Raw genomic sequence first — 22,028 nt, forward strand, 5'->3', positions numbered from 1 at the left:
TTAGAACTTCAAAAAAAAAAAAAATCTTTAAACTATTAAAAAAATCATTTTCGCATTTTTTTCAATCTATTTTCCCACAGGACTCTAATTTCACATTTTTTCTTAATATTCATTACCGTTTTTTTAGTACTTTGGTACTTCAATGGTGGCGCTAGTGTACAGAGGTTCTCCGATAGTTGTTCTAAATCGATGGCCACCTCTGGCGCGCGATGTGACTCTCACAACAGTTTCACAGTTGAGCCACTCATGGCCGTCGTGTGAACATCCTCTCTGGAGTTGGAGTCAGTACCTCTGAGTTTGAAGTGACAAGAGAGAGACAGCGGTTTTTGTCCGGAGTGACGTGATCGCGAATCGGCATTTTTCTACCAATCACGGTTGTTTTCACGTTTCTTTCGTGAGTTTCGGAGATTTATGAATTTCTGTTGAGAAAGTTTTGTGCGGATTTTCTGGTTTCTGTGAAACATTTTAGTGAACCTGTTTTTTTTTTCCCAAAGAAAAATCTGTTGGTAAAAACAAGAAAAGAAAAGTGAAGGATTTTGTTAGTGGTAAGTGTTGATTGCCTTATTTTGAAATCCGGTTCATTTTATGGTAATCCAATAAGTTTCTGAAGTTTTTTTTTCTTATATTTTTTGTTAAATTTTTGAGAAAAGAAAATGTGTGGAAGTCGTGTTGAAAGGAAATTTTTTCTTTTATAAGCAGCAAATTTCTCGTACTTCCAAAAAATTTTTCAAGATATTGAAACAGAAATCCTTTTAAATAAGCAGTTCTTCAGAAAAATATTATTGCTTTAAGATGTAATTTATTTTTCAGACAAAAGAGGAATATTTTTGTCTTCTATTTTCTGTTAGTGGCGTAAATTTTTCAAGTCAATTTTAAGTTTTAAAATATTTTTGTAAAAAAATTGGATAAAGGAAAGAGAATTTGGAATGTTGGAATCTTTAATGTATACATTCATCGTTTGTTTTAAGTTACATTTCTTCCTCCCTAAATTTATTGAAAGTTTCTAAACGAAAAGTTTTATTTCTCACAGCCAAAAAAGTAAAATATACTTTTAAGTGTTTCACTTTTTACTTGCTTCGCATTGTAAAACTGTTGACACAATTTAAGAATTTTCAAATAAATTTAATTTAAAATCAAGACTTTTAATAATAAGCACAAAAATATAATAATTTTTACATATTAATAAATTTGAGTGATATTTCTGAACTTGCTTCTTGTATGAAGTTTAATATATTAAAAAACTAAAATATTCTAGGAAATTTAATTTTATTCAAAAATTGATATAAAAAAATTAAGATTTAATTTTCGAAACTCCCTTAAAAATAGATTTCTCTATATTGCTGCCACCATTTCTTTTTTTTCCATTGAATTCACCATTATTTTATTTATTTTTTTCAAATTATATGTCAAGCTCATAAAATACCTGAAATGAAAAATATCCATTAAGTTAACATATATATATATTAAGTTTAAGATGCTTATAATATTAAAAAAGCGCATACATTTTGAAGAAATATTCGTTATTCAACTCTAATAATTAAAGTTTAAGATTTAAATTGAAAATTACATGTATATCTAAATTTTTTTAATTCATGCAGTTAAAAATTTTGTTGTCCTCTGCTTGCATGTGAGGCGGTGCATAAAAAAGTTTTATATGAGCAAAGATAAACTATAAAATATGCATTTTATTACTGAAATGTTCCATAAAACACTTCATAAAAATGACTAATAAAAATTTTCCTTTTATTTTTCCATATACATATTATTATATAATTGAAATTGGCTATTGAAAACCATGTAAAAGAGGGGAAAGGATTTTTCTTTTCGTTTTCTAAGATACGTGATTGAAAATGTAAATTCTTTTTTTATTGGAAGAAATTATGTACCGATTTGTAAAATTTTAATTTAAATGTCTAATACCATCTATTTAAAGAACACATCGTACGCTTAACAACCTAATGCCAAAAATATTTTTTTTTAATTTTAAATTTTGTTGGAAAAAAGGAGAATAGTATGTTACAAGTTTAAGTGATAAATACTTTAGTATAAATAAAATGTTAAATGTCCAAATTCAATAGCTTTGTTAGTAAACTTGTTCTTAATACAATTTATTTTTAAAGTATTAATTATAAATAAAAAAAGGGAAACATAAGAGGAATTGAGCTCATATTTCTCAGACGAAGCTAAACTAATCGCCTTGTATATTTCAAATTCACAATATAATTTTGCATGGTCGAATACATCTTTAATAATGATAGTTTTATTAAAGATTAACGAAAACGAAAATTTGTGAATTTTCACTACATTTAAGAACTTTAACTTTCCTTTATATATTTGGTCCATTTTAATCTGATAAAATGTATTGAGTAAAAAGATATCTATTTTATAAGAACACAGTCCTTCATGCACTGTATTTAAACAAAAAAGTTGAATATGTAAAGCATATCTTAAAAGAATTTTTGTGATTTAAAATTTAGTTTTCGTTTTATTTCAAATTATTGAACTTTTACTACTTTCCTTGCCTATAAAACTATATTTACAATGCAGGTTTCAGTTTATAAACACAAAACTATTGTAAATATCTATTGGGTGATATATAGGTTATATTTATAGAATTCTATATTCTAATTTTTATGCCTGATTTGAATGTACAACGATTTCATAATGTTTCTAAAAGCGAGAAACATTATCCAGGAGCAATTCCCAAATTAAATGTATTTTGTTTTTCTATGCTAATTATTCTGTAGTTGGATGTATTATACAATTGTTGTTTGTATTAATATTCTATAAATATGCTACCAATTTAAAGACATATTAAAATTGTCTACGATAAAAAAAAACCCACATTAATTTCAAATATTAAGTACTTTTAGGAGTAATAAAGAAACTTTCAATAAAATTAATAATGATTATCTCTTAATAAATCTCACATAAAAAAAGTTTTCAAATAAAATATCACATTAATGCTCAATTATTAGATTAATATATTCAAAAGCTCAGACTGTAGTCTAATATAATAAGAACCGACCCATTTACTAATCAAATTATCGTATAATTGATTAGTTAATAGCCTCATCGGAGGAAAGACTAAAAAATGTGTAAACCTATCTTCCAAGAATTTTAGGCTACATAATTTAAACATGCTCGCAGCGCTCGCTCGGTATAATGCCTAATCATTGCCTGGTGAATTTTTCTTGGTGCAGACGCTTTTATGTGAAGGTATTAAATTAATGCCCTAACATCATCTTAGTCAATTAACAAGTTAAAATTAATTTTAAAGGTTTGGCGAAATCTTCATTATCTTCAGGTAAAACAGATAGGCGATTACCCGGCTAATTAAAGTTTGTTGGGTCATGACTTAAATCTCTTTAAAAGCTCTTTTCGTCAGTGTTTACTTCAAATTTGATCGATCTTTCCAAACTTAATTTAAAACAGAAAGTCGTAATTAGAAAAGATTAAAGAGGAATAATCAAAAGTTGGATACTTTTTTTTTTGTCTTCATGTGCCCTCCAGGATGAAAGCGGCAAATCGTTCCAAAATGTAAATAGGATTTTATTTGTCGAACTCAGTTTTTAGTATTAATAAAAATTCTAGATTATTCGGAGCTATAATTACAGTTGGAACTAGAAAATTAGTGATTAAGTCCTTTATGTTCCAGAAAAATAATCTTGTTTCTAACCAAAATTAAAAGGAAATGTATGCTCTCGTGGTTTATTTTTGATTTGATTAGGACGAACCGGTTTTTGAAATCCGTCCTTTTTTATTCAGTATGTTATTTATTTTGAAAAATGAAGTCAGAAAAAAAGAAACTATGGATGGATTTATTTTGTTCTAGATATTAGCGACAGAGTCAAAATCGAAAATAATTTAGGTAATTAAATGGATCCCTCTTTCATTAATTTAAAAAAAGAAACATATATTAAAGAGGCAAACTAAGAAATAACCTTATTTCTTTAACCCTTCAGTGCATTGTGTATCCATTTGGCTACATATTTTTATTTTCATTTATAAATTTCTCGACTGTTCCGAAGGTGAGATATAAATTTTTGGAAATCCTTTTTTTAAATGCTTTTTGATAAAAATTTATAGAAAACTCGGATAGATTATAATAGCAGTATTGGAAGATTTAAAGTAGGAACTTGGGAAAATATCAGGACGGCTGTTATTTGAATAGATCTATCATTATAACTACAATCAAAATAATTTTTTGCTCCCTAAAAATAATGTTAAAAGGAGAATTTTATTTATTCTGTAAAATTGTTCTGTGATTTGTATCATTGGGATATTGTTTAATTTATAATGTAACCATTTGTTACGTTTTAATTTCTTTTTTTATAATTTGACTAAAAAAAAATACTTAACATTTTAAAAAAATCATGCATTGTTGGGTAAAAACAATGTAATTCTTTTAGCTGAACAGTGTATTTATATAACAGTTTGAGGGTTAAGAAGAGATTTTAGAAGAGCAGTTCTTATATAAATATAATTATTAATAGCTTTCAACTAGAAGAGCAAAATAGATGGCTAACTTCAACATACATTGCTTAGTGTGGAATATGTTCTAACTTTATTTTCAGCTATCCATAATTATATTTTTAGAAACAAAACTAAAATTTCTACTATTTCTAGATAAGTTTTTCAAAACTCCGCAAAAAAAAAAAAAAAAAAAAAAAAACCAAAATACTTTAATTTAAAATTTTTTTAACTAAAGTTATGCTAATTCAATTGTAGCGATGTTAAAGTGCAAATCTTCGTTGTGATGTCTGTTCTGTAAAGAATATATTATTCAGTAAAATTCTGAGAATATTTTTTTTAAACCTGTGAAAAAAATATCTTATTTTTATGTGTATAATTACCATGAAGATGAATAAAAAGTGAACATAATTAAATACATCCTATTTCATGCAGATGTATGAAAGTAATTAAATTTCCTGGACGCATCCCAAGAAAAACTATCGCGATAAAATATTCATTTCGCATGCTCTTTCGTTGTTATCTTTTAATTTTTGGAATGCTTATATTTCTCTAAACATGTGTGTATATTTTTATACATAATTAAATTAACTCTCCAATATAGGAAGGTCACAAGCGTCCGTTCAATGCAACTAAGGAGCCAACTCGTGTAGCCCATATATCATTGTGAAATTCCAGCCCCATTCCTTAAATGTGATTGATTAAATATCCGGGGGGGAGCTTTCTTTAGAGATGATGTCCAGATGGATATCAGGACCAGGGAGGCTTCCTAAAAGCGCTTAAAGAATATACGAGTATACATTTGCTTAATAACTATCAGCTAGGCTAAGAACTGTTTTGTATAATAATCACTTAAGAACATGAGTTGTCCTTGCGTTTTTGGAGAAATGGTGTGGAGTTTTTCTTATATTTGTAAGAGAAAAGTGAGCGAATCAGTACTCTGATATGCCTGAATTAAAACTATCTTTGGAATGAGAAACGTTAATAATCTCATTACCCCATTTATGTTATGTTTTAATATTCTGTCCATGAGTCAAATACTTAAATGTCGATGCTTTTCGTTTCTGTTGGTCAAAGCGGTATTGGACTGTCTAAATATTACCTAATACAGAAATCAAACTTATTGTTATATATGGGAAATTTTCTCATGCCGGAAGACTTTCAGAAAAAATTGGTCCACATTTGCGTTTTACTTTTACATCAACCAGCCCAAATGTAACAAAACAAATAAGTTGAGGGAAAAGGAGTAGCAGGATAAAAAGGACAATATAAGTACAAGTTAACAAACATATTCACAAAAAAGTCATATCAGTAATCATTCAAAATTATTTAGGCTGAGGAAAAGATTGTTATATTGACTTTTCACACTCATTTCACAATGTGCATATAGTTTCGAATTTTATTTAATATAAAACTCACGATATTTTTCTTAACATTTGCATCCATCAACAAGTTAATCACTATTTTTTGTTAAGAAATCAACAGGTAATTGCAAATTTACCTGCATTTCTAAATAAATCATACAAAAAAATATGTTCATCTCTCTAATCGCAAAATTGGTCCAGAAATCTTCTGACATTTTCTGAATGTGCATCTGCGGATATTATAGCATAGTTCTTATACATTACAATTAAGAATTGTTATTAACTCCCATTTTTTTATGTTCTAGATTTTGAAAATTTTTTAATTAAATACTGAAAAAAATTATTTAAAATTCAGATAAATATTGTAAATTACTTAATCAGTTACAGTTTATGTAATAACAAATATTTTTCCAGAAATTCATACAGTAGCATCCGGTGAAAGAAGTCCAATAAGTTCGATAACTACAGTTCATTCAAGAAGAAAGCATGAAACACAAACGTAATAAAAATGAGAGATAAAAATGTATAATAGAAGAAAGCCGTAATCAACAAAAATGAAATCAATAAATAGTTCAGGACGTAGCTAAAGAGCTCGTTGTACGATTAACATTCTAAAGATACAATTCAATGCTCGTGTGAACGCCTCCACTTACATAGTTTTCATGGCATGATCCAGAATTTCCTTGAAATATCTTGGATTCATTTCAAATAAAGATTACACCACAATTTTAGCTACACTAATTTAGCTATTTTTTTCATTTCTATTGATATGTTGCCAAATGGTCACCAAATTTGTCACCAAGGTCAAGGATCATTTATCAGGCCTCCATTAAGAGTATTTGTAAATATCTTCATTTCTATCAAATTAATTGTTTTGGAAGACAATAAATAAATTTGTAAAAATTTAATCTTCCAGTATATAATCGTTAAAATTTGAAAAACCAACGTCATATAATTCTGAAATACCAGTAATTTATTATTCCGAAATTCACCTTGGACAAATTGCGTTCTTTCTTTCATCCAATAATAAAATATTTAGTGTTTGATACTTGTGACCCTTATACTTAATAGGTTAGTTAAATATTTTTGCTGTGCCATAAAACTTTTTTTATCCGTTCTATATTTTGAATGTTTTGATGATTTGAAAATAATAAGATATAAAGTCCTAAATATCACGAATAAAAATATTAAAAACTTAATTTACTTGCAGATACGTCAATCCCTTCACCTTCATAATAATTAGGAAAAAAGACTTACTTTTTCCATCAAGTCTTTATTCGAAATATATTTATTTCACTATTTAGCCTATCTCAAAGTTCCTTTTAAACTCAAAATAAATTTATCGCTTAGTTCATTTAAATAAGAAAATTATTTAACATTTTATTGGGAACTTCATGACAATTTCAATACATTAATATTTGGTGTAAAAAGTATTTTATAATTTAATGTGAACTATTAGTTTAAAATGTAACGGAACTCACTTTATTTCTATTTTTTCATTAAGAAGTCATTTATAAAATATATTATTGATTTTTCAATTAAGAAAATGGAACTATGAATTTTAAGCAAGAAAAATGATAATTCGATTAAGGGCAGTTTAATAATTCAATTCAAAAATACTTTATTACTCTACTAAAATTACTAAATTGCTCTACAATGTTATTATTTTATCAAACTAATAGCATTTCTACAAAATATCGTCCTATTCTTGAAAATATCATCAGTTTTAAATATAACAAATGATTCTGTTAAAGGCGTCTATTTAAAAACAGTTAGAAAAACAAATTAGGAATGATTAAACAATAAATATGCTTTGAGTATTCAAACTACTCTTCCTTTTCTTCTTTCCTGTATTCTTAAAATACACCGATGATTACAGACGATTAGTTTTTCACTAGCATTTATTAGTTTGTTAACAAATTCTAAGACTTATGAAAATATCTGAAAAAAATATTTTTAAATATTTTAGAATTTTTAAATGAAAAAAATTTAAAACGAAATATAAAAGGCTGTAAGAAATATCCATAAAAAACAATTTTACATATAAGTTATGTCTAAGAGGTTGATGATTTTCAAAATCACTGTCTTTTAAAACAAGCAGTTGTAATGAAAACAATTTTAGAATCTTTTTAAAGTTTTACAAAGTTGAAATATTTTCAAACAACGTCTGAGAAAAGTAGTTTGATTATAATAATAGTGTGTTTGTTTAAATGATTCTATAGTTATCATTCGAGGATTTTCAAGCATTCTAATATGTAAAGAAACGAAAAGCATCTTCGTTATTAAAGAGTTAGCAAAAGAAAAAGAAAAAAACTTTCTTAAAAGTCCTATGAGAAGAGAAACTTTTGATTCGCATTAACTCAAACTGTAAAAAAATATAAAATATATTTAAAGATTAAAATACCAAATATGTGTTTGAAAATAACTCACTTTTATAGGGGAGGAGTGTTAAAAAGTGATGCAGATCCTTTTATAAACAATAATAAATGCAAAGAATGGCAATATCAAATGGCAATCAAAGTGTCACTAATTTATTACTTTTACCAACAACTACCACTTATATTAAGGCGTTTACGCCAGTGCTGGATAATATTGATTCCGATAAAGTGATTTCATAAAGTCTTGTCAAAAGTTTGACGATGACCTTATATGCACGGTGGGGTTCCATATAATCGGGATATTCAAACTAATCCAGCAACGGGATATTGAATTGGCCTTTATGCTGAAAAATAATAAATTAGCAATACTTTTTTTTTCCATTTCATACTATTATACATTGCATTTTATTATTATACATAAAATTATGTGCTCTATTTATTCTTTCGTATAAAGAAAAGAAGTAATGAACCTAACTGACCTATATAATTGTTCTATTTTGGTATTGCCGGAATTAATTCAGCTTCCTAAGCTCAGCTGGGAGCGCATTCCCGTAGCCTTGAAAGTTATGCAGAGAAATATGTTTCCTTGGCAGTCAAGAAAATAAGACGTTCGCGTGGAGTGTGAGCGATCAGTAGCTCGCAAGGAAAAGTAAATCAAATTTATTTTGCCAACCACGCGAAAACCCAGAAAGTTTCTTGTGAAATTAGTAGTTTGTGAAGAAAATATTTTTTGCCTTAAAAGAATATTTATAACCGTGATATGGGATTGCTTATTGATAATTGGATAACAATAAGGATTATTTTGAGGTGAATAAATGGATGAACTAGTCCTGATTCCTGATTTTTTTTTTTTTTTTACGTAGAATTTTCTGTATTTTGCAATCTGGAGCACAGATGTGTTTTCACGAACAATGCAGAAGTGCTTCTTTAGGGAAATGTTCCCTATATTCGACAGGTGGAGAGTGAACTTTGAAATTAGCGAAACATTACGGAAATGATTCTTTTTATTGTTGCATCACCAAAATATGCGTTTGTATTAAATAGCATCATAGAAGGTATTGTTTAATAAAAAGAATGATTGAAATGCTTAGAGAATTTAACATTTTTAATTTTCTCAATTATATTCCAATTAGTTGAAATACCTTTAAATTTTCCGGGTGTCTTAAGTTTTCAGGATATTACACAAAATTGATAATAAAGATTTTGGTTAAAGATTAAAAGTAAACTGCGTACGTATTTTGAGTTCTTTCAGTTAATTAAAATTAATTTTATTTTTTAAAAACAGAATTCTTATGGAAATTTAGTGCGTTTACATAAATTAACTTTTCAATAGAATTACTTACTCAGTTTGATTCCAAATTCTATACGATAATGAGAAAAAATTGAAACAATTAGAAATTGACGCCTGAAATATTTCTCAATTAAAAAAATGCATATATTAATCTTTGAAACACATTTTTAAAAAATTGACGTAGTTATAATATAATATATCTTTAAAAAATTCATATATCTAAGCGAATAATATACAAAAATGCCCAAATGTGATAGTCCCCTTAAATGTTTCATCTATAAAATCCTTTGCAACTAATATATTAGTCTATTCGAGTAGTCAAGCGTACATGTTGCATTGAATCAAATTTTCTATAGATGGAACAATAGCGCTTCTTTCCATTAAACGAATCATGATTAAAGAACGTTTTCTTTCTGTCTCGGATAATAGATAAGAAAGAAGATGCACAACAATTGATTCTCTATAACAGAGTTCATTGGCTAAGAATATATGTGACGGAAAAGCCAATAAGCTATGTGATAGTATTATTATCGAGTAAAACATGGTTACATTCTGGTACAGGCTTTATTCAATGTATTTCTGCATTATAACCATTCCCATATGTAAATGTTATTAAATTATTCCGTTTTGTTTTGAGAAAACAGGCAACGTTTCTTCATACAAAGATGTTTAAGATATATTTTAATAAAATAATAATTTAATAAATGGAGGAAACGGGAATTATTTTTTTATTCTCCCATAGAAAAATAAGTATACTAAATTAATTTTGTTTTATCTGATGTTTCGATGCATCTGCTCCCAAAACATACGCCATGACACACGGGATCATTTAGATACAATTTCCATAAATGTTAGTTCTCAAAAGATTTAAATACTGTTGCAATTTTTTTTATTTCTACAGCTAGTTTTTGATAGTTATTGTCATAACATTGAAATAGCCAGAAAAGTTAATTCGTAAAAGGAAGCAAGGATACACTTTTGCAGCAGTTTAATACACAATCTGAAAAAAATGTGCATTAATTGCTCAACTATTCTTCTGATTGCTATAAGCACAAACTGACTACTCTGACCCGCCAGAAGACACAGAAAAACTTGAATGACCGGACCACCGCAACAGCAACACTGGCAGGAACTGAAAGTCCAAAGGACCATCACCGGCCACGGTACAACCTTTCCCTAAAGAAGTGGTCTCGTCATTAGTAAGTGATAGGCCATTAGTAAGTAAGTCCACACCATTTCTGTACTCACCTGGGTGTCGAGAATCAACCACCATGCCGGTAGCTTCTCATCCTCATATCGGAGGTGCCCGTAGTGAGACTGATTGCTATAAGAATAAATTTTGTATATTAAATTATGTGGCTTAAATTTTTACTTGATTTTACCTAAATTATTCAAAACCTATTCACTGCTTTCAGAAAGTTTAATTGTTTAGATTTAGAAAAATAAGTTTAAATATTTGTTTCTAAAATAGGATCCGCAAATTTAAATAAATATGGGAAATGCGATTCTAACGTGCACTTCTGAGTATTAGGGAGAATATAATGAATGTGTTTTATGAAAATATTAGGAAATATCAAGAAACAATAAATCATTGCCGATTTTTAAGATATTTCGATATTTTAAAATCTTTAGTATTTATTTCTGGAATAACAAAACTTGAAAAAATTTCATTATAACCTATAATAGCTTCTTTAATATATATATATATATATTTCTAAATATTTGTCATTTAAGCAAAAAAAAATTGTATAAAAAATATCGCAAATATTCTTTTTATCGATTTAGTCATCGTCGATGACGGAACGTACCTTTTCTCGACTTTTGCGTCGACTACAAAACCTAAAATATTGCTAATCGTTCAGACGGATTGCTCAGATACTACCATACGTTCATGTTTCTAGTCGAGCTACACTAATAAAAGAATAAAAACTATTAACATTGTTAAAAGCTATCTTTAAAACGTTTGTAGATATCAGATTGTTTTATATAATAATTTTAAATGTCTCTGAAATATTTATAATTATTTTTAATTAAAAATAATTTGTTTTAAAATGGTTAGAATATTGAAATTTTATTTAGATAAGCGATTAAAAAAAATTCAGAAATCAAAGAAATATATTTTCAGACAATACATTTTGTGGATTTCATGAAGAAAACATCTGCATATGCCTTTACATATAATTGTCTTTCATATAATAATCATAGATGCAAAGTATGGATGTATAAAGTGTGTTAACGCCATATAGGCCTGACCGTTACTATCGATAATGCTTTGTTCCTTGGTGGCAGGGTGGTCGGCCTCGTAAAACCAGGGCACTTCATCTAAAGTTTCTAAATTTGAACAAGATACACTTTAGAGGATAGAAATGTGCACCTCAGAACACTTATTTGAAGTGGAGTTTTAATTTTATAGGAGACTACGTTAAAGAGTCAAATGTTTTGCAAAATTATGAAATTTTCTTAAAATTTAAATTCTTAATGTTTGAACAGGTTTCTTAATAAAATCATCAGAACTTGGTTTCTAATTCTATTTTTTGGGAAGTTGCAGAGATTCTTGTATTTACATTTATATACTTTGAATGCTATTTTATATACTTAGCCGCTTTCTCAAATATGGAATGACATAATTTACTTGCGAAAAAAAAATCTCATAAATAAAGTTATAATGCATATTTTATAATCAAACTTGAAATAATAATTTTTCAATATGTTCTGCAGTTCCTGAACTAGAGAATAAGTAATCTATCAGTTTAAAAATATTTTATAGGACTTCACAATGCGAAAAAATTGAAAGTTTCTTGTTCATCAGTCAAACCCCAATATTTAAAGAATGGATAGGAATATAGCTTATTTTCTTAGTTCAGGAACTAGACGATATATTTAAGCTATCTGCAAAATGTTCAGCAAATCATTTGATAAAATTCTAAACTAGAATTTTGCTTTAGGCCTCTTTTTAGTCGATAAGTCTTTTTTCCAATTTCTAAAATATATTTGCTACCTAACTTGGTTTCCATAGATGTTTTTTCAATTCATTTTATGCAAATATTCAAAAATATAACTATTTTCGAACATTTTTCAAAAAAAAAATTCATCTCGAACGTAGTCATATACCTTAAAAGATAATCTAGATTTTGATATATTCCCGCTCTAAAGACGATTTTTCCACCGCTGTAAAGGCTGAAAAGTTATTTTCTCATTGATGCAAATTCAGTTGTTGTAAAAAATTAATTTGATTTAATTAACTTTTAAACATACTTTTAAATGCATATAATAATATTCATAATAATCGTTTTCATTGTTTCATCAAAGTACTCAATCGCGTCATTTTTCTTCCATTGTTCCATTGTAGCTAAAGAAGGATCCCGTTTAATATGTATGTAGTTTACAAGATGATAAAGTGAAGTTGAAATATCGCTAAATTCAGAGAGGAACAGATCATAATAGCGATATGATGCCATGGAACTGGTCTTCGTTAGAAAAAATTCACTTGTACAATGAACCTAACATTTGAACAATTATTAAAATAGTACAGTTTTAATGTCTGCCAATTTGATGCAATCATGGACATGAAGTTATATCTAAACTATTTAACTAAAATAAAATATAACCAATATCACTGTCATAACAGCTGGCCAGCTGATACCTGGTAATTCAAGTCACGCGTATATTGGTCTGTCAAAAATGAATGATATAGATACATTTTCGTAATTAAACTTTGTCTATTATTTCAAAATGTCAAAATAAATCAAATCGAACTTCATTATTCGAATTGAACGTTTAAATCGAATAGGATATGTTTGCTTGGATTCAGATTATTGTTGAAATATCGGAAAGAAATTTTTTATAATGAAAATCACGTCAGATATTGAAAAACTCTTCATGAAATTATGTTCCACAAACATAAGGATTAGTAAACTCTAAAAGCGTAGATAAAAAGTGAGAGTGGACTTATCAAAATTTTTATCGCATGCCTACAAAAAATATTCTATTATCCTGCATCAATTTTTTTTTAAAATTGTGGATTTTGAATAAGGTTACAAAGATTACGTTCCCTAAATTTTTATTCATATTTCCAAATATGAGCATTTTTTCTTCTTAACATAGTGAATGAAACAGAGTAGCTTTTTACACATTTTTCATTCAACTTAATAGAAACAAATAACAAGATCTTATAGCAAATTTTATTTTGCAAATTCATTATTTTTAAACTATCGTTCTTGCATGAATGCAAATGCTGATTGACAAACTATACAACTGCAAAAAAATTGCTTTCAAAACTGATATAAATTAGCATTTTAGATGTTAAAACTGTGACTAGCAGATCTTATTTATGAATTTTTTGTGCTTTATAATTGTGTTATTCTATACTCAGGGAGATGGATATCATACCTGTTAAAGTTTTTTATCCCAAACATAATAGAAATTTACAAATTCGGTGTATCTTAAATTTCATCCATCCATCCATTTTGAAGGATTTTATTCTAAACATAATAGAAATTTACGAATTCGGTGTATCTCAAATTTGATCCATCAAGTAAAGCATTTTTCGGTTATCGTATTCATAAATAGATGAAGCAATATATATAATCTCAAAAATGTTTTTTGGACACTCAAATATCTAGAAAGTAGAAATTCGTCACACTATGGAGATCAAATTTTCCAGACGATTACAATACTTTCTTTTTGTATGTTTCATATATGTAAAAATAAGTGAAAAAATAATCTATACAAATTTATGCAATCTTAAAAAATATGAATGAAAACAATATGACACAGAGAAGTTTCGTGTCCATGCTTTAATTATTTGATATCAATTCCGTCTGTTGAGTAAGAAATGTTGAGGTCATTATTATTTTTCCAAATTTGAACAGTTTCATTTCTCTTAAAATTAATTCCTATGTTTCAAATACCGCATAATTAATTGGTCCTTGCTAATTAGAATTCTACTACAAAAATAGATTAAGCGAGCTCAAAAACGATTACACAATATTCACTCGCTCGTTTTAATAAATGTAATAATGATCATTTCAGAAGTTGAGAATAGTTAATATCAAATCAATGATAGTGGTCTCTCCAAAACATTCTCGCATACTCTCTAATAACCTTGCTCTCTAAAACCAGAGAACATACTCTCTAATAACAGGTACTGCCCATACTCCCCAATACCAGAGAATGCCTTACATGGCATTGGCTTACGATGGTTACGAAATATTAAATTTGTTCGTGAATTTAACAGTTTTATTGAATCTATAGTGTCATCCTTGGCGAGGTATTTGGCGATTAATCCCTGGGATGCGTTAATAGTAGCCAAAAATCAAATTTGTGTTTTAGAGACGTTTTACTCAACCGAATGAAATAAAAATTAGAAACAAAACTGCACTTGCAGTCACAAAATCCCCTACCAAATATGATATATTTAAATCATTGCGTTTTTGAACTATCGCCTTTACATGTTTCTGAAAATACAGACCGAAAGACGGTCAATCAATATTTCAATATGGCTCAAACTCTAACCAGTGTCTACGCTATAGATGTGAAATCTGTATACCAAATCTTTTCTGTCTAGCTTTATTGGGTATGTAATAATTGCGTTAGCTTATATTCGAATATCCGGAATTCCCCTGAACATTTTTTTATTCAATATTTATTTGAACTCTGCGTATTTGTTGTAAAGATCGTATACCAAATTTCTACATTCTAGCTCTAGATTTTTTTTAGTTATCTTTGCCACAGACAGACAGACGGACGGAAATTTTCTAAAAAATATGTTTTTCGAACACAGGGAGGTCTAAAACCGGGAGATTCGACAAAATCTCGAGTTCAAATTCTGTGCCGCATGCTATACTTTCACTACACTACGAATACGAAAAAAGTAAAACGTATCCCGTTTTTACATGTAGGAATGAACAACTTTACTTAATCTTGCCTTGCTCATTAAATATTATTGAAGTAATAAGTTTACATGGCAAACAAAGTCAAATATATTAAATACGAATATTTTTCCAAAATGTATACTTTGTTTGGAGCTAAAGGGAAATAATTATAACTCTAGTTTGGCAGAGATCCAAACACTATCGTTACACAATAATTTACCTCAAATTTCATTTCACCATAAATAGGTTTTGCAAGGTCAGTCGTTCCCCCAATTTCGTCTGAGACTAAAAAATCAATAATAATAAATCTGCCGTAATACCGTGTATTTTCTTTCTTATAAATGCTCTAGATTATCTTAAAAATAAATACTAAATTCCTGTAAGAAGCTTAGACTGTGTCTCGGAATTTGAAGACATTCAGCAAATCCGAAAATCGAAAGTTATATATATAAGGCAAATAAATTTTATTTCTTGTGTCTTAAACTCAATGAAACCATTTAAGTGTTTTTAAAAGAAATAATGGTCGTATTAGTAATAAGAAAAAGTAAACTATTAGTAATAATAAAACTAAACTATTAATATATGGTATACATTTATTTTAATAGAAAAGAATCCATTTGAAACGAATACTTTTGGTAAGAAACCTCTCATAATTTATTTCTTCTTCTCCTTCATAGATACAAGATGACTGAGTAAAGTAAATATGAAGATAACAATTTAATTAAATTTAATTTAAAGCTTTACATGCTTTAATTTTATACAGGAATAATTTAGAGATTTCAATCATATAACAAAAATATAACAAGCATGCATTTTATTGTATTTGATTTTACTCAAGATTTCTCGTAATATAGATTTAGTTCTATTTTCTAAAATTATTAGGGAAAAAGCACTGTTATTTACCTTAATGAATTTTCCGAAGTTTCATTCTGATTTTTATCTGAGCAGTTTTTGCGATTGAAAATAGAATGTAAAATCTGATTATTTTGAAGAGCAATTCATTTTACAATTTTATTATGATGAAAAATTAATGTTATTTTTATGAAAAACATCGATAAAAAATTTGCTTGAGTCATTGAAATTACTTACTTTTGTATGTAAAAAGAAATGAATCATGATTCAACCTTATAAAAATTATAATAATTCATTATTAATAATCGCAATATCAGTAATAAGTATAAATCGGTACCAGATAAATATAGCAGGTGATTATTGTATTTAATGGTTGAATTTTTGAATTCAGTTTATCTAATTCAATTATCAATCGTATAGCATTTTTTTAGTCATGATATTCATCCAATTACGAGAACAGAGATAGATTAAAATTCCATTATCAAATTCGAAAGATAATTTGATACATATCAATAGTCTTGGCGATAATATGAAAAAAATCCGTCTACTAGGCAGTAAAACTAACGAATTGATTTCACATGCACTTGGATATACAGTGGCTCCCAAAATTAAGTATACACTATACTCTTTATTCTTCAATTTTATTCTTTTTGATCTTAGCATTCCTATTTATAGCTAATATTTATAAGAACGACAAAATATGCATTAACAAAAATATTAGGCAAAAAAACAAAACGGTGGAATCAATAATATTTTTATTACAGTAATTTTTATGTCAAAGTTACAAATTCCAAAGTCGCAAAATTGAGTATACATCTAGCAAAATCTGTAAACAAAAAGAGAAAATGATAAATTAATATTTTGTTGCATATCCTTTTGCATTTAGAACAGCTTGTAAACGGTGTGGCATTGAGTTGACAAGAATTTGAGTTGTTTCGCCGGATATTTTCGACCATTCTTCTTGTAATACTCTTTTTAAGTGTTCCATGACACTAACATTGTGTTTTTGAACTGATTTTGCTAATTGTGCCCACAAATTTTCAAGATTGGAGATTGAGGAGGTGTGTGCAATTGCAATTTACAATTATACAACAATCATAACTTAACTGTTTTAGCTGTATGCTTCGGGTCATTATCTTTTTGAAACCGAAAACTTGACCCTAAACCCAAATTCTGGGCACTTTGTTTTAAATTCTTCTTCATATACACAAATATTTGATTTTGTCCATGATTCCCTCAATAAAAACTAAATTTCCTACTCCTTTTTCAGACACACGGCCCCATACAAGAATTGAACCACCTTCATGCTTGACAGAAACATTGGCGTTTTTAGGAAGAAGCTCAGAATAGGGCTTTCTCCAAACATAACATCGACCATCACTACCAAAAACATTGAACTTATTTCGTCACTGAATAATACTTGATTCCAGAAGTCCGGAGATTTTGAAATATGAGTTTTAGCAAATGAAATTCTTTTCTCTCCATTTACTTTGGAAATGAATGGTTTTGTTCTGGCTACGCGACCATTATAATTTACTTTTTTGATTACTCTTCGAATTGTTTCTGCAGAAACACACTTTCCAATTGTTCTTGAAGTAAATGTAGCAATTTTTGTAGCATTCAACTTGGGATTGTTTGCTACTTCTCAAATAACTCTTCTCTTGGTCGTGACACTGAGGATTTTTCTTCCTCTTCTAGGTTTATTAACAATGTGGTTATACATTTTATACTTCTGGATGATTTTTTGAACACATCCGTGACTGCGTTGAATTTCCCTTGCAATTTCTCGTAGAGATTTACCATTTTCAGACAATCGAATAACAAGCTTCCGAATTTCAACATTTGTTTTATTTCTGGAGCTCACTATGATAGCAAAAACGTTTGTTTTCGCTTGGAAATTAATGATTGCCAATTAAAGTAACAAAACTATTTTACTTATTCATTTGAAAAAATAAATAATAGTAGTCAAGTCGTATATTTTATAAGGTGTATACTCAATTTTGTGACTTTGGAATTTGTAACTTTGACATAAAAATGACTAATAAAAATATTATTGATTTCTCCGTTTTGTTTTTTAGCCAAATACTTTGTTAATGTATATTTTGCCGTTCTTATAAATATTAACCATAAATAGGAATGTTAAGATCAAAAAGAATAAAATTAAAGAAGAAAGAGTATAGTGTATACTCAATTTTGAGAGCCACTGTATACGATTTTTTTCAAATTCGATAAATTCACCAATTTTCTCTTATAATTATGCATGAAATTTCATTCACCAAAAACTCAGGAGTTATACCATACATTGTCGAAGAGAAAATTCTCAGTTGTTTTTTCAGACGCAATAAGGAATAAAGCGTAGAGATTTAATCAAATCTTGAGGCCAGAATATTTTCATGATTGTAGTGAACATAATTTGTATACTTGAAAGTATAAAAATTCCAAATCGTTTATTCAAAATTCTCGTGTTTCTGATAAATTTGACTATTTCGTTATTGAAATGTCTCTAAGCAACTTTTGATTTGATGAGGTTAAAAAAAGTTTTAAAATCCTACATCTTCAATTTATACTGCATTTCAGTACTTAACTTAATTTTCTTTACATAAATAAGATCCTATTTTTGAAGTTCAATGAAAGTTATTTTAAATGGTTGCCTTGGTACCGACAAGCCTGACACTCCATTACTTTCCCTTGCATGACATTCAACATTCTAACATATGTAGTAGCCGAGATTTTTGACCAACCACAGCAGACGTGATATGCGCTAGCTCCAAATACACAGTGTGTAATCAGCAATCCCTGTCCAGAAGTTCACTGATTCCGACACATCATCGCCACCTGTATTTGAGAATTTAGGCGCACTTGATATGTGGTTAAAAATTAAATCACATGGTTTGTTCTCGGATCACAACGCTATTTTTCAATTGTTTCTTTCCAAGTCCATGGCTACCATACATTTTATAAGCATTTCCCAAAAGATGGGCGCCCATAGCAAAGATCTAAATCGTTAGGTAACAGAGAAGCTAGGAATTCAAATTTGCCATTTCTAATCTTTAAACCAAATGCTTCACACTCATTTTAAAATGGTTTCAATATCTGATAATGACCTGCATCTCATCACAGATTATAAGACATGAATGTATTCAGCTTTAAACATCTTGCCTTGGGCAACGTAGAATTCGGGTTTCATATTCTCTACAGTTTGGCGAGTAAATTGTTATAGCCTCGAATATACTCTTTCATATCATTACAAAATTATTTGAACTTATTGATTGTGTTGTATTCAAACAAGTATTTCGTAACATCTAATATATCTGGAAAACAATAGCCTCCCTTTGTTTAAGGTTATCCTTGACGAATAAATTTTTATAATCATTTTATAAAACAATAGCCGCCTTTGGTGACCAGCCGGTTCGCCAATCTTAATGTTCGTTTAATTCTTAATAATTAAATATTTTACGCAATTCCTACTTTAATAGCTTCTTCATCAAAATATTTTAAAACTTCAAATATTGATAGTCATATAATTCACTCATAATATTATAAAGGCTTTCAGTCATAACGTAATATGTATCTCTCTCATTTTGTTAGCTCCCGTAGAATTTATGCTTTAAATTAAAGTGGAAAGAATTAATCTGCAATTATTATAATATTTTTTACTGAAACAAAGCATTTTTTTATAATATGATTACTGATAAGAGTCACTGAGCATTTACACTTCATGCGCACTAAAGAATATCGTTCTTAATTTATGTAATATCTCAAGAACTTGTTAACAAATTTTTCAGATTCATCATGAGCCGATCGATTAATTAACAATGTTTAATTTTAAATGCATCAAACATTAAGAAAATAAAATGAATCGTTTAAAATAATCGGTCGAAAACAGGTTTAAAAAAACTATTTGTACTTAATGTACTTAAAACTATAAGCATATACAAAAAATATATAACTAACATAAATACAATTTAATTACAAAAGCATGGAACTAACCTAAACATAATTTAAATCAAGGATCATCCGTTGATAATATTGTCAACAATCAGAACACAATGCGCATGCTTCAATTTTCAACGCCAGTTATGGTAACGCAAATGCGTGAATTTTTCTACGCCAGTTGGGGTAACGCTATGCAGATTAGACATTTTTAATTTCTTTTATTCTGTGTTATTTTATTTCAAAAGTACTTCAGAATGAATCTGGAAGATCGATTAATTAACAAAGTTTAATTTTAAATGCATAAAATATTAAGAAAATAAACAGAATCGTTTGAAATAATCGGTCGGAAAATATTAACCCTAGCCTCATTACTGTTGAGGAAAAAAACTGAAGCCTTACTCATTTGGCGGTGGGGAAAATGGGGCATTTTTTGGCGGGAAAGTTAGTTTTTAATTAATAATTAAAATTCTAATTAAAAATTCAAAAAAGGGACCCCAGGTCCACATTCCCGACCTCTAAAGTATACATGTACCAAATTTAGTAGCTGTAGGTCAAATGGCCTGGCCTGTAGAACGCCAACACACACACACACACACACATTGAGCTTTATATAAGTATAGAGGACAAACTGGTGTTATTTATCATGATTATCCTATTGGAACTACTTTTTAAATCTTAAATGTTATATCATATTGCATGTCATCGGCTATTAATAAAATAATTAAAGCCACCAAAAAAATCGCTGATTTCAAAAATTTTTGTTAGAAAAGTTTTTATTATTAATAAAGATCCTTACTGAAAAATTAAAAGTAGTTTAAAAACCTTTTAGAGATATACCAGCAACAATTCATTTTTAAGCAAACCACATTCGATAACATATCACGGTATGCTTTCAATTAACAACAAAGGGTAAAAAAGCGCAAAATCTATCCAAGTTCCCGAAACCTTTTTCTACAAGTTCATGAAAATCGAAGTTTCCGAGTATTGTTTACGTGCTGCAATGATTAGATTCGTTTTGTTGGCGATTCCCGAGGGTCTTTTGATCACGTTCGCAATGCTTTTATTTCCCAAACAATGCGACCATAGCGCTATTTACTGTTTGGCATTTCCCACTAAAGGAAGGGACTCTTAAATGATATACGACTTCAGCTTTCGCAGCCCATCAGGGAATACTTGTTCCTTAAGATACCATGGCAGAAGGAGTCTTTTAAATGTGGCCTTTAATAAAGGGATGAGATAAGGGTGAGGAATGTCAAAGTGTCAAGACTTTTGATAAATTTTATATATTTCTAAGACAAACTTTATATATGCATTTCTAATATTTCTAGGAATATGTAGTTTCTAAGCGTATCAAGCATTGGGCATATTATACAGTGGGCCGTGTTTCGAGATCAGGCATCTTTTAAAACGATACAATTTGTATTTAAGAATGCAACGTTTAATTTTAAAACTAAAATTATTTATTAATATTGCTATCCTAATATTTTCATATTTGTGCAGAGACAAAGAAATATGATAATATTTGTGAATGTACTTGCCAGCTGCACAGGCACAATACTTGTTCATATACTTATGTAGGGATTCATTATCCTTCGCCGACATACATTATGGATCTTCGTTAGTATTGGACATTGACAGAACACTTGTTCATATATTGTTACGAATCGGTGATGCTGCTTCTCAGCATAATTGGTTCCATCATCAGAAAGACTGTTTTGCAGTCATCTGTATTGGACGGAGTCCGGGTGTCGCGTTGGAGGTCCTAGAACGTCGCGATGGACTTGGCGACGAATTTGGCGACTTTGGCGCCAAAATAGATTTATCCGAAACATCGAGAATTTTCCCGATCCGTCCATTAGGA

General features: G+C 28.6%; 1 protein-coding gene across 1 annotated transcript in view; it reads left to right on the plus strand.

Annotated features, from left to right (window-relative positions):
• The first annotated feature begins 252 nt into the window (after nucleotides 1-252).
• LOC129983636 (uncharacterized) overlaps nucleotides 253-22,028 on the plus strand; it is an 876,385-nt gene continuing 854,609 nt past the window's right edge. Inside the window, exon 1 of the mRNA XM_056093174.1 lies at nucleotides 253-545. The gene's annotated coding sequence lies outside the window, so the exon portion shown is untranslated. The remainder of the gene's footprint in view (nucleotides 546-22,028) is intronic.

The sequence above is a fragment of the Argiope bruennichi genome, chromosome 9 (assembly GCF_947563725.1).
Source record: "Argiope bruennichi chromosome 9, qqArgBrue1.1, whole genome shotgun sequence".
NCBI lineage: Eukaryota > Metazoa > Arthropoda > Arachnida > Araneae > Araneidae > Argiope > Argiope bruennichi.